We start from the raw sequence: 9851 nt of genomic DNA on the forward strand, positions 1-9851 counted from the left end.
TCTGTATTGTACTAGGAACTAGGGGACAAAACAAAAGGAGAAAGAAAAAAAGACTACACCATCCAGTGGTGGCTATGGTCAATGGCAAGCAGTGTGAGCAATACAAGGTATCCCAGCAGTACAGGGGAGGAGGACCCCGGACTGTGTTGGGGAGTTTAGTCAAGTAAAGTGTACTATGGAAAGTGCTATCTAAGATGAAACCCTGAGAGATTAGCCGTTAGCCACAGTAAAGGGGGAGGGAGAAGACTGTTTTAGGTAAATGAAACAGCATGCATAGAAGCTCACCAAAAGGTAGAAAGCTCACCAAAAGGTAAACAGAGCATGTTAGAGGAACTGAAAGTTCAATGGAAGACTGATTCTGACAACCCTTGTAAGCCTTGTCTGAACTTCAACCCAAGAGTCACTGAAGGGAAATTAAGAGAGTGACATGACCAGAGCTCGTTGTTATTTATTTATTTATTTATTTGACAGACAGAGATCACAAGTAGAGAGAGAGAGAGAGGAGGAAGCAGGCTCCCCACTGAGCAGAGAGCCCGACTCGAGGCTCGATCCCAGGACCCTGGGATCATGACCTGAGCTGAAGGCAGAGGCTTTAACCCACTGAACCACCCAGGCACCCCGCCAGATCTGCTTTTTTAGAAGTGTAACAGAGGCTTATATCACCTGCGTTGGGAACAACACAGAAATAAGCACTTAATTCCATATAGGAGTACTGGAAAAAAAAAAAAAAATCTGTGAATAAATAAAATATGAAGGATGAGTAGTATTTCTTCTCTTCCCCCCTAAAGAAAAAAGCAAGCCAGCAAAAAGCTCTAACCCTTCAACTACCATCAATAAGTGAGTTTTTAGAAAAAAAACACTGGCCACCATCTATAACAAAAGCTCTAAAAGGAGCTGTGCTTTGCTCAGCACAGTGTATGCCCAGTGCCTATAAGAGAGAGTGACAGAACACACAGACATCAACAAATATTTGTTAAATAGATGAACAAAAAAATAAATTTATACCATAATGAGTGACAAGTTCAACCAATAGGACATATGAGGCCAAACTAAGAATGTGGGTATAGGAGAAACTTAGTTCTAACTGAAGGAATCTTGGGCCTCCTGGCTCCACACAAGCAAAGACGAATCCAGTGATTCAAAAGACAAGGTTAGAATTTAGACAAACACATTTTACAATTATCTATGAATTAAGTCAGTACTACTTGGTGATTACATTTTATATTTTATTTTTTAATTTAATAAATAAAATATTTAAAAATATTATTTATTTGAGAGAGAGAGAGAGAGAGAGAGAGAGCAAGAGCAGGGGAAGGCCAGAAGGAGAGGGAGAAGCAGACTCCCTGTTGAGCAGGGAGCCCAATGTGGGGGCTTGATCCCGGGACCACCCGAGCCCAAGGCAGATGCTTAACCAAATGAGCCACCTAGGTACTCCTAACTTTTGTATTTTAAAATTAAAGCAACATTCTTCTTTTAAAATTAAGAGTATTCTAAAAACATTTTTTTTTTTTAAATTAAGAGTATTCTGTGTGTACATCAAACCAAAGATTCCTTACTGAGTGACCTATGGCTGACTTCTTTGAAAGGAAGGAAGAAAGGAAAGGCGCCTGGGTGGCTCAGCCAGTTAGGTGCCTGCCTTTGGCTCAGGTCATGATCCCAGCGTCCTGGGATCGAGTACCACATCAGGCTCCGTGCTGAGCAGGGAGCCTGCTTCTCCCTCGCCTGCTCTGCCTGCCGCTCCCCCTGCTTGTGCTCTCTCTCTTTCTGTCAAATAAATAAATAAAATCTTAAAAAGAAAAAAAAAGGAAGGAAGGAAGGAACGAATGACGGAAGGTGGAAGGGAGCAGGCAGGCAGGGAGGGCGAAGTAAGAAAGAAACCCTGTCGGGGCGCCTGGGTGGCTCAGTGGGTTAAGCCACTGCCTTCGGCTCAGGTCATGATCTCGGGGTCCTGGGATCGAGTCCCGCATCGGGCTCTCTGCTCAGCAGGGAGCCTGCTTCCTCCTCTCTCTCTCCGCCTGCCTCTCTGCCTGCTTGTGATCTCTGTCTGTCAAATAAATAAATAAAATCTTTAAAAAAAAAAAAAAAAGAAAGAAATCCTGTCTGGCGGCTCAAGGATATCCCATAAACAAAAACAAATGACAGAAAAATTATAAAATACAAACTACAGGGGGCTTCCTTACTTTATCTAACACAAACTCAGATGTCCTGTAATGGCCTAGAAACTGATTTTCTGTCAAAGCCATTTATATAATCACTTAGAGCTTCTGAAATGTCTTTAACCTTTAACTTTGGAATGTCTAATTTTTGTTTTTAATTTTTTGAGGTTTGATTCACAGACTATAAAAGTCACCATTTTGAAGTGTCCAGATTCAGTGGCTTTCAGTACATTCACACGGTTGTGCAAACACCAGTGTCTAATTCGCGGACATGCTCGTCGTCCCCAACAGAAACCCCACAGCGGTTTTATCCCTCCTCATCCTTCCTCACCCGTCCTTTACCAACCATGAATCTACGTCTGGTCTTTTATTTTTAGTATGAGCTAGTAATGCATGATTATTCCTTCACGAAGGAAAGTACAAAAGGAATTCAACACGGGTTTCCACCAGTACCTTTTCTTCAAGAGAATATAAACATACATTCACACCTGATTTTGGGAGTTGATTACCTGCATCATATTTGATACCTGTCCCGACCTCCTGAGTGGTTGAGTGGTTACTGTCAACTAGAAAAATAACTGCAATTTGACACTAAGTGCTATCGGTTAACAGGATGTAGTTCAGCTTCAATTTTCTTAAACACAAGATGTTCACTTACGAATCCACCCACTTACCCATCTCCCTCTCCTAGACACATACTGAGTAACTACTATAACCTGGAATCTTGCTAGATGACAACATGAAGGGTGAAGAAGAAAAAAAACCACTGTCTCAGCATTCAAGGAGCTCAACCACGGGAGCCAAGCGACAGTCAGCCTGGGAAGCAAATAAGCAATGGAAATATAGTGTGATAAATGTGACACCAGATGCATACCGGAGATGTTATGGGGATACGAAGGAAGAACATAGCTCAGTGAATGTAGAGGAAGGGTACGTGGGGAGGTAGTGACTGTGATACCGGGCTCGATCCGAAGGAATTTTGTCAGGTGAACTGAGGGGGACTGGGGTTCTAGGAGTACAAGGCTAAAAAGGACAGAAAGAGTAATTATAACTTCTAAGGACACCTATAGCTCGGGATGGCTAGGTTAAGGTAATGAAAGATGGGGCTGGGCTGTAAGCAGGGATCAGATGACACAGAGTAGCAGAGCTTACCTTAAAGAATGTGTAGTTTATCTAATAGGAAATGGGAAGCCAGTGAACAATTTAACCAGAGAACTCAAAAGGTCAACTTTGGTCGCAGTGCAAAGAAAGGCCAGACTAGGGGAGGTTAGCAGACCAGTTAAAGGCAAGAAATGCTGGATGGGAGAAGATGGGATATATCTGAAAAAGTCAGGATAGTGACAAGTTTTTGGTACAGATGGTGAAGGAAAAACCTTCCTTCATAGTCAAGCTCCTTGAAAGCCTGTATAGCTCATTTTATCCACTTACTCTTTTATTCATCTCAAAAATTTTAGATCAAAGCTGTTTAGTCAAATAGTTCTATAAATGCAGATAAAAAAATCAGACCAGTTCCCTGACAAGTCCCTTTCTGAAGTCCTACCAACTCCCCAGAGACAAATACTTTAAATTCCTTTAGCTTTTTCTTAGGGTAATTAACACTTTTTAAAAGAGAGAACAAAAGCGAGAGAGACAGAGAGAGAGGTGGGGGGGGGGCAGAGGGACAGGGAGAAGCAGACTTCCCACTAAGGAGGGAGGCCATGACGTGGGACTCGATCCCAAGATCCTGGGATTATGACCTGAGCTGAAGGCAGATGCTTAACCAACTGAGCCACCCAGGTGGCCCTAACTTTACACTTTTATTAACTACTTGCTGTTTCCTGACTTATTAGTTTTAGATATTCTGTAATAGCTTTATACTACAGAAGATAAGGAATGAACTTTAATATGCTTTTTCCTGATATAGATATTGTGATATAGATAAATCACAATGCTAGATAGAATTTACATTATTGATGATGTAAAAGAGCATATATCCTGAGAAATACATAATATTATTATTATCAGACAGAGTAGAAATGTGAAATCAGCAGCTAGAGTCTGGAGGTCTGTAGAAAGAATAGGAGACAGGAACCACTTGTCACCAGAGCATCACCAACTACTCTCCAACAGAAATCCTGGCAGCAGTCTACGTAGTCATCTGGAGGTAAGTTCTCTCCAGATAACAGCTTAGGTGTGAGAAGGCAAGACTCACAAGGTGCCTTGGCTTAGAAAACTCAAGAGCCATGGGAGCTACCATCACCAGTAACAACCCTCTGGTCATAGCTTTCAGGGTCCCCATGAGGGAAATACGCAGGTACCAGTCACCACATCAGGGAAGCCCAAAGTATGACACCCTTAGTGAGTAAAGAAAAGTATCTTTTCTTTATTGCTTTGTATGAATTCCTAAAATATTTTGGACATGTGGTCAGATATATGTATTAAAACGTTTTCTCCTCTATGACTTGCATTTTCACACTCTTAATGTTATATTTAACAAAATAAAATGCAATGTAATGTAATTTATCAATCTTTTGCTTTATGCTTACTTTATGCTTACTGCTTTTGTTTCCCATTAAGTAAGTATAATTCAGAGAATGTGATGCCTCCATCTTTGTTCTTCTTCCTCAAGACTTCCCGCTTCTTTGGCGGGAAGCCTGGGTGGCTCAGTGGGTTAAAGCCTCTGCCTTCGGCCCAGGTCATGATCCCAGAGTCCTGGGATCAAGCCCCACATTGGGCTCTCTGCTCCACAGGGAGCCGCTTCCTCCTCTCTCTCTGCGCCTGCCTCTCTGCCTACTTGTGATCTCTGTCAAATAAATAAAGCCTTAAAAAAAAAAAAAAAAAAAAAAAAAAGACTGTTCTTGGCTATTTGGGGGTCTTTATGGTTCCATACAAATTTTAGGATCACTTGTTCTATTTCTGTGAAAAGTGCCATGAGAATTTTGATAGGCATTGCACTGAATCTATATACTGCTTTGGATAATACGGACATTTTAACAATATTAATTCTTCTAATTCATAAGCATGGAGTATCTTTCCATTTATTTGTGTCTCCAATTTCTTTCACTGATGTGTTGTAGTTTCCACTATACATCACTTTTAGTTCCTTGGTTAAATTTACCTTACCCATTTTTCTATTCGTCTTTTCTTTATTGCTTTGTATGAATTCTTAAAATATTTTGGACATGTGGTTAGATTTATGTATTAAAATGTTTTCTCCTCTATGACTTGCATTTTCACACTCTTAATGTTATATTTAACAAAATAAAATGCAATGTAATGTAATTTATCAATCTTTTGCTTTATGCTTACTGCTTTTGTTTTCCATTTATTCTTTGCTAATCTCATGGTCATGAAAGTATTCTTTTATGCTACCTTCTAGAAGTTTTGTTGTTTTAATTTTCACATTTAGATCTATAAACATCTAGAACTGATTTTCTGTGAGTCCTGTACAACAGGGATCAAATTCTTTATTCAAATGTCTCTCTGTCTCTAGATATAGAAAGATACATAGATAGATCGTTTCTGGACTCACTCTGTTCCACTGTTCTACTCATTGACCCTTGTGCCTCTATCATTCTGCATCACTTATTGCTACTTAACATCAGGTCTTCAACCAGGTGGTGAAATTTTTGTGTGTGTGGCTCTTTTCAAGACTGTGTTGGCTATTATTGGAATTCTGTGTTTCCAAATAAATTTTGGAATCAGCTTGCCATTTTAATAACAACAAATAAAGGGCGGCAGAGAATCTACAACTTAATGAGAGTTCTAATATTTTTATAATACTGAGTCTTCCAACTCATGAGCATAGTATATATATATATATATTCCTTCATTTATTTAAGTCTTCTAATTTCTCTGAAAAACATTTTGTAGTTATCTGTGTAGAGGTCTTACACATTTTTATTAGATTTATTCTTAAGTATCTGATGTTTTATATGCTAAATAGTGTCACTTTAAAAAAACATTTATTTATTTATGGGGGGATGGGCAGAGAGTCTTAAGCGGACTTCACACTGAACTCAGAGTTGGTTGTGAGGCTTGATCTCACAACACTGAGATCATGACCTGAACGGAAAGCAAGAGTTGGACGCCTGACCAACTGCACCACCCCTACACAATGTCACTTTAATTTTTTATTTTTCTTTAAGATTATTTATTTATTCTTTAAGATTTATTTATTTACTTATTTGACAGGGAGAGAGAGAGAGATACAATGGGAGAGGGAACACAAGCAGGGGGAGTGGGAGAGGGAGAACCAGGCTTCCTGCTGAGCAGGGAGCCCAGTGGGGGGGCTCAATCCCACAACCCTGGGACCATGACCTGAGCCAAAACCCTTAATAAATGAGCCATGCAGGTGCCCCCACAGTGTCACTTTTAAGTTCACTGGAGAAATAGCTTGTTACTACTATAGAAAAACACAATTAAGTTTTGTGTATTGATCTTATACCCAAGGTCATTATTAAATTCATCTAGTGATCGTCTATCTGTAAATTCTTTTGAGTTTTCTACTCAATCATGTCATCTGTAAATAATTAGTTTATTTTTTCCTTTCCAACTGTTTTTGAGTAATCTCTACACCAACCCAGGGCTCAAACTTACAACCCCAAGATCAAGAGTCTCACGTTCCACTGAATGAGCCAGCCAGGCACCCTCCTTTCTAATTTTTACCTATTTTCTTTTTTCTTAGCCTACTGCACATGGGCTAGGATCTCTGTGACCATGAGCTAACTATGTCTTGGTGCCAATTCTGGGTAGAAAGCTGTTAATATTTCATCATGTTTGCTGTAGTTCTTTTTTTTTCTTTCAGTCTAGATGTAGCCCTTTACACTTTATTAGACATTAGGACTTAATATTTTGAATTCTTTCACTTCTTCACTGCTACTAATGTGTATCAGCCTTTCTGATTACAAAAGAAAATGTATATTGCTCTTTTTTCTGCTTGTATCCCATTGGGAAGTGGTTTTTCTTTATCATTTTATTTTATTTTCATTATGACAAGTGTACTCTTTAATTCCTATCTCCTATTTCTTTTTTTTTTTTTTTAAGATTTTATTTAATTTATTTATTGAGAGAGAGGTAGTGAGAGAGAGCATGAGCGAGGAGAAATCAAAGGCAGAAGCAGACTCCCCATGGAGCAGGGAGCCCGATGCGGGACTCGATCCCAGGACTCCGGGATCATGACCTGAGCCAAAGGCAGTCATCCAACCAACTGAGCCACCCAGGCGTCCCCCTATCTCCTATTTCACTCATCCCCCCACTCACCTCCCCTCTTGTAACCAACAGTTTGTCTTCCACAGTTAAGAGTCTGTTTCTTAGTTTGTTTCTTCTTTTTGTCTTTTGCTACCTTGTTTTGTTCAATTTCACATAAGAACATACAATATTCGTCTTTCTCTTATTTTCGCTTAGCATTATATTCTCTATATCCATCCATGGTGTTTCAAGAGGCAAGATTTCATTCATTTTTATGGCTGAGTAATATTCCTATATATTTATTATATTCTTTTATGATTACCTTTTCTTTCCCATTCATCTATGTACAGACACTTGGGCTCTTTCCATAGTTTGGCTATTGTAAATAATGTTGCTATGAACATCAGGGTGCATGTATTATCCCTTTGAATTAATGTTTTTCTATTTTGGGGGGTAAATACCAAGTAGTGTGATTATTAGATAATAGGGTAGTTCTATTTTTAATTTTTTGAGGAAACTTCATGCTGTTTTTTACAGTGGCAGCTCCAGTGTGCATTCCCATGAACAGTGCCCAAGGGTTTCTTTTTCTCCACATCTTCACCAAAACTTGTTGTTTCTTGTGTTGTTGATTTTAGTCATTTTGATGGGTGTAAAGTGAGAGCTCAATGTAGTTTTGATTTGCATTTTCCTGATGATGAATGATGTTGAGTATCTTTACATGTGTCTGCTAGCCATCTGGATGTCTTCTTTGGAGAAATGTCTGTTTATGTCTTCTGCCTATTTTTAATTGGATTATTTATTTTGGGGGTACTGAATTGTAATACTTCTTTATATATTTTGGATATTCATCCTTTATTGGAAATGCCTTTTTGGCTTTGTTGATTGTTTCCTTTGCTGTGCAGAAACACTTTATTTTGATGTAGTCCCAATGGTTTATTTTTGCTGCTATTGGTCTTTTTATAACCACACATTATCAGGTTAATTAAATAAATTCTGTTCTAAGATTGGTGTTGAAGTTAGAAATCTGAACCTTAATTAGTTAACTGATTATAGTAAGGAATTATGACATTTTCAGATATAACAGTATTGTGGCTATTTTTTAAATAAAGCCTTATCTTTTAGAGGTATTTAACAAAATATTAACAAATGAAATGATGTCTGGGTTCTGTTTCAAAATGATACAAAAGGAGGGGAAGTAAGCAGGAAGAGAGATGACACAGGATGGATCTGAACAAATAGCTGAAGCTGGGTGGTAATTACATGAGGGTTGATTATATTATACTCCTGAGATATAATTTATGTACTACTGAATTCACACTTCTAAAGTATACTTTAGTGTCTACTGGTATATTCAAATTTTGACAACTGTCACCACTATCTAATTCTAGAATACTTTCATCATCCCAACATGAAAGTTCATGGAGTTAAAGGGTATAATAATAAGCAAAGTCAGTCAGTCAGAGAAAGACAAATACTATATGATCTCATTATATGTGGAATTTAAGAAACCAAACAAGCAAAGAGAGAAAAAAGAGAGAGAAAGAGAGACAAACCAAGAAAAGACTCTTAATTGCAGATAACAAACTGATGGTTACCAGAGGGGAGATGGTAGGAGGCTAGGTGAAACACGTGATGGGAATTAAGGAGTGCAACTGTTGTGATGAGGACTGAGTGATGTATGGAATTGTTGACTCACTATGTTGTACACCTGAAATTCATATAACACTGTATGTTAAGTGTACTGGAATTAAATAATAATGATAATAAATTTTTAAAAAGAAATGCCATACCTAGTAGCAGTCACTTCCTACTCCCCACTTCCCCCAGCCCTTGGCAACCACTAATCTTCTGTTGATTTGCCTATTCTAGACATTTCATATAAATAGAAACGTAAAATATGTAACCTTTTGTGTCCAGTTCCCAAGTTTCATCTTTACTGTGGCATGTTATCAGTACTTCATTCCTTTTTCCTGCCAAATATTATTCTACTACATGGCTTTATCATGTCTCATTTATCCATTATCAGTTGATAGATATTTGGGCTGTTTCCACTTATTCAATGCTATAATTATTGCTTCTATGAACACCTGTGTACACAATTTTATGTGAACATGATTTCAACCATCTTGGGAGTCTCTAGGAGTGGAACTGATTGTTCAGATCACAACTGTTTAACCTTTTGAAGAACTACCAGACTATCTTCTGTAGTGGCTATACCATTTCACATTCCCACCAGCAATGTATGAGGATTCCAATTTCCCCATATTTTCAACATCTGTTATTGTCTTTTTTATTACAGTCATCCCATAGGTATAATATAATATATTGTAATTCTGATTTGCATTTCCTTAAGATGAATGTTGTCGAGCATCTTTTCATGTGCTTATTGCCATCTGTATATTTCTTCAGAGAGACGTTTATTCAAATCCATTGCTTATTTTATTTCTTTTTTCAAATCTTAATTTTTTTATTTTTTATAAACATATATTTTTATCCCCAGGGGTACAGGTCTGTGAATCACCAGGT

The 9851-nt window shown here is 38.2% G+C and overlaps 1 protein-coding gene across 2 annotated transcripts in view; it reads right to left on the reverse strand.

The window, feature by feature from the left end:
• GLG1 (golgi glycoprotein 1) overlaps positions 1 to 9851 on the reverse strand; it is a 162112-nt gene that overhangs the window by 48318 nt on the left and 103943 nt on the right. The gene's annotated exons all lie outside the window — the stretch shown is intronic.

The sequence above is a fragment of the Mustela nigripes genome, chromosome 17 (genome assembly GCF_022355385.1).
Source record: "Mustela nigripes isolate SB6536 chromosome 17, MUSNIG.SB6536, whole genome shotgun sequence".
Taxonomy (NCBI): domain Eukaryota; kingdom Metazoa; phylum Chordata; class Mammalia; order Carnivora; family Mustelidae; genus Mustela; species Mustela nigripes.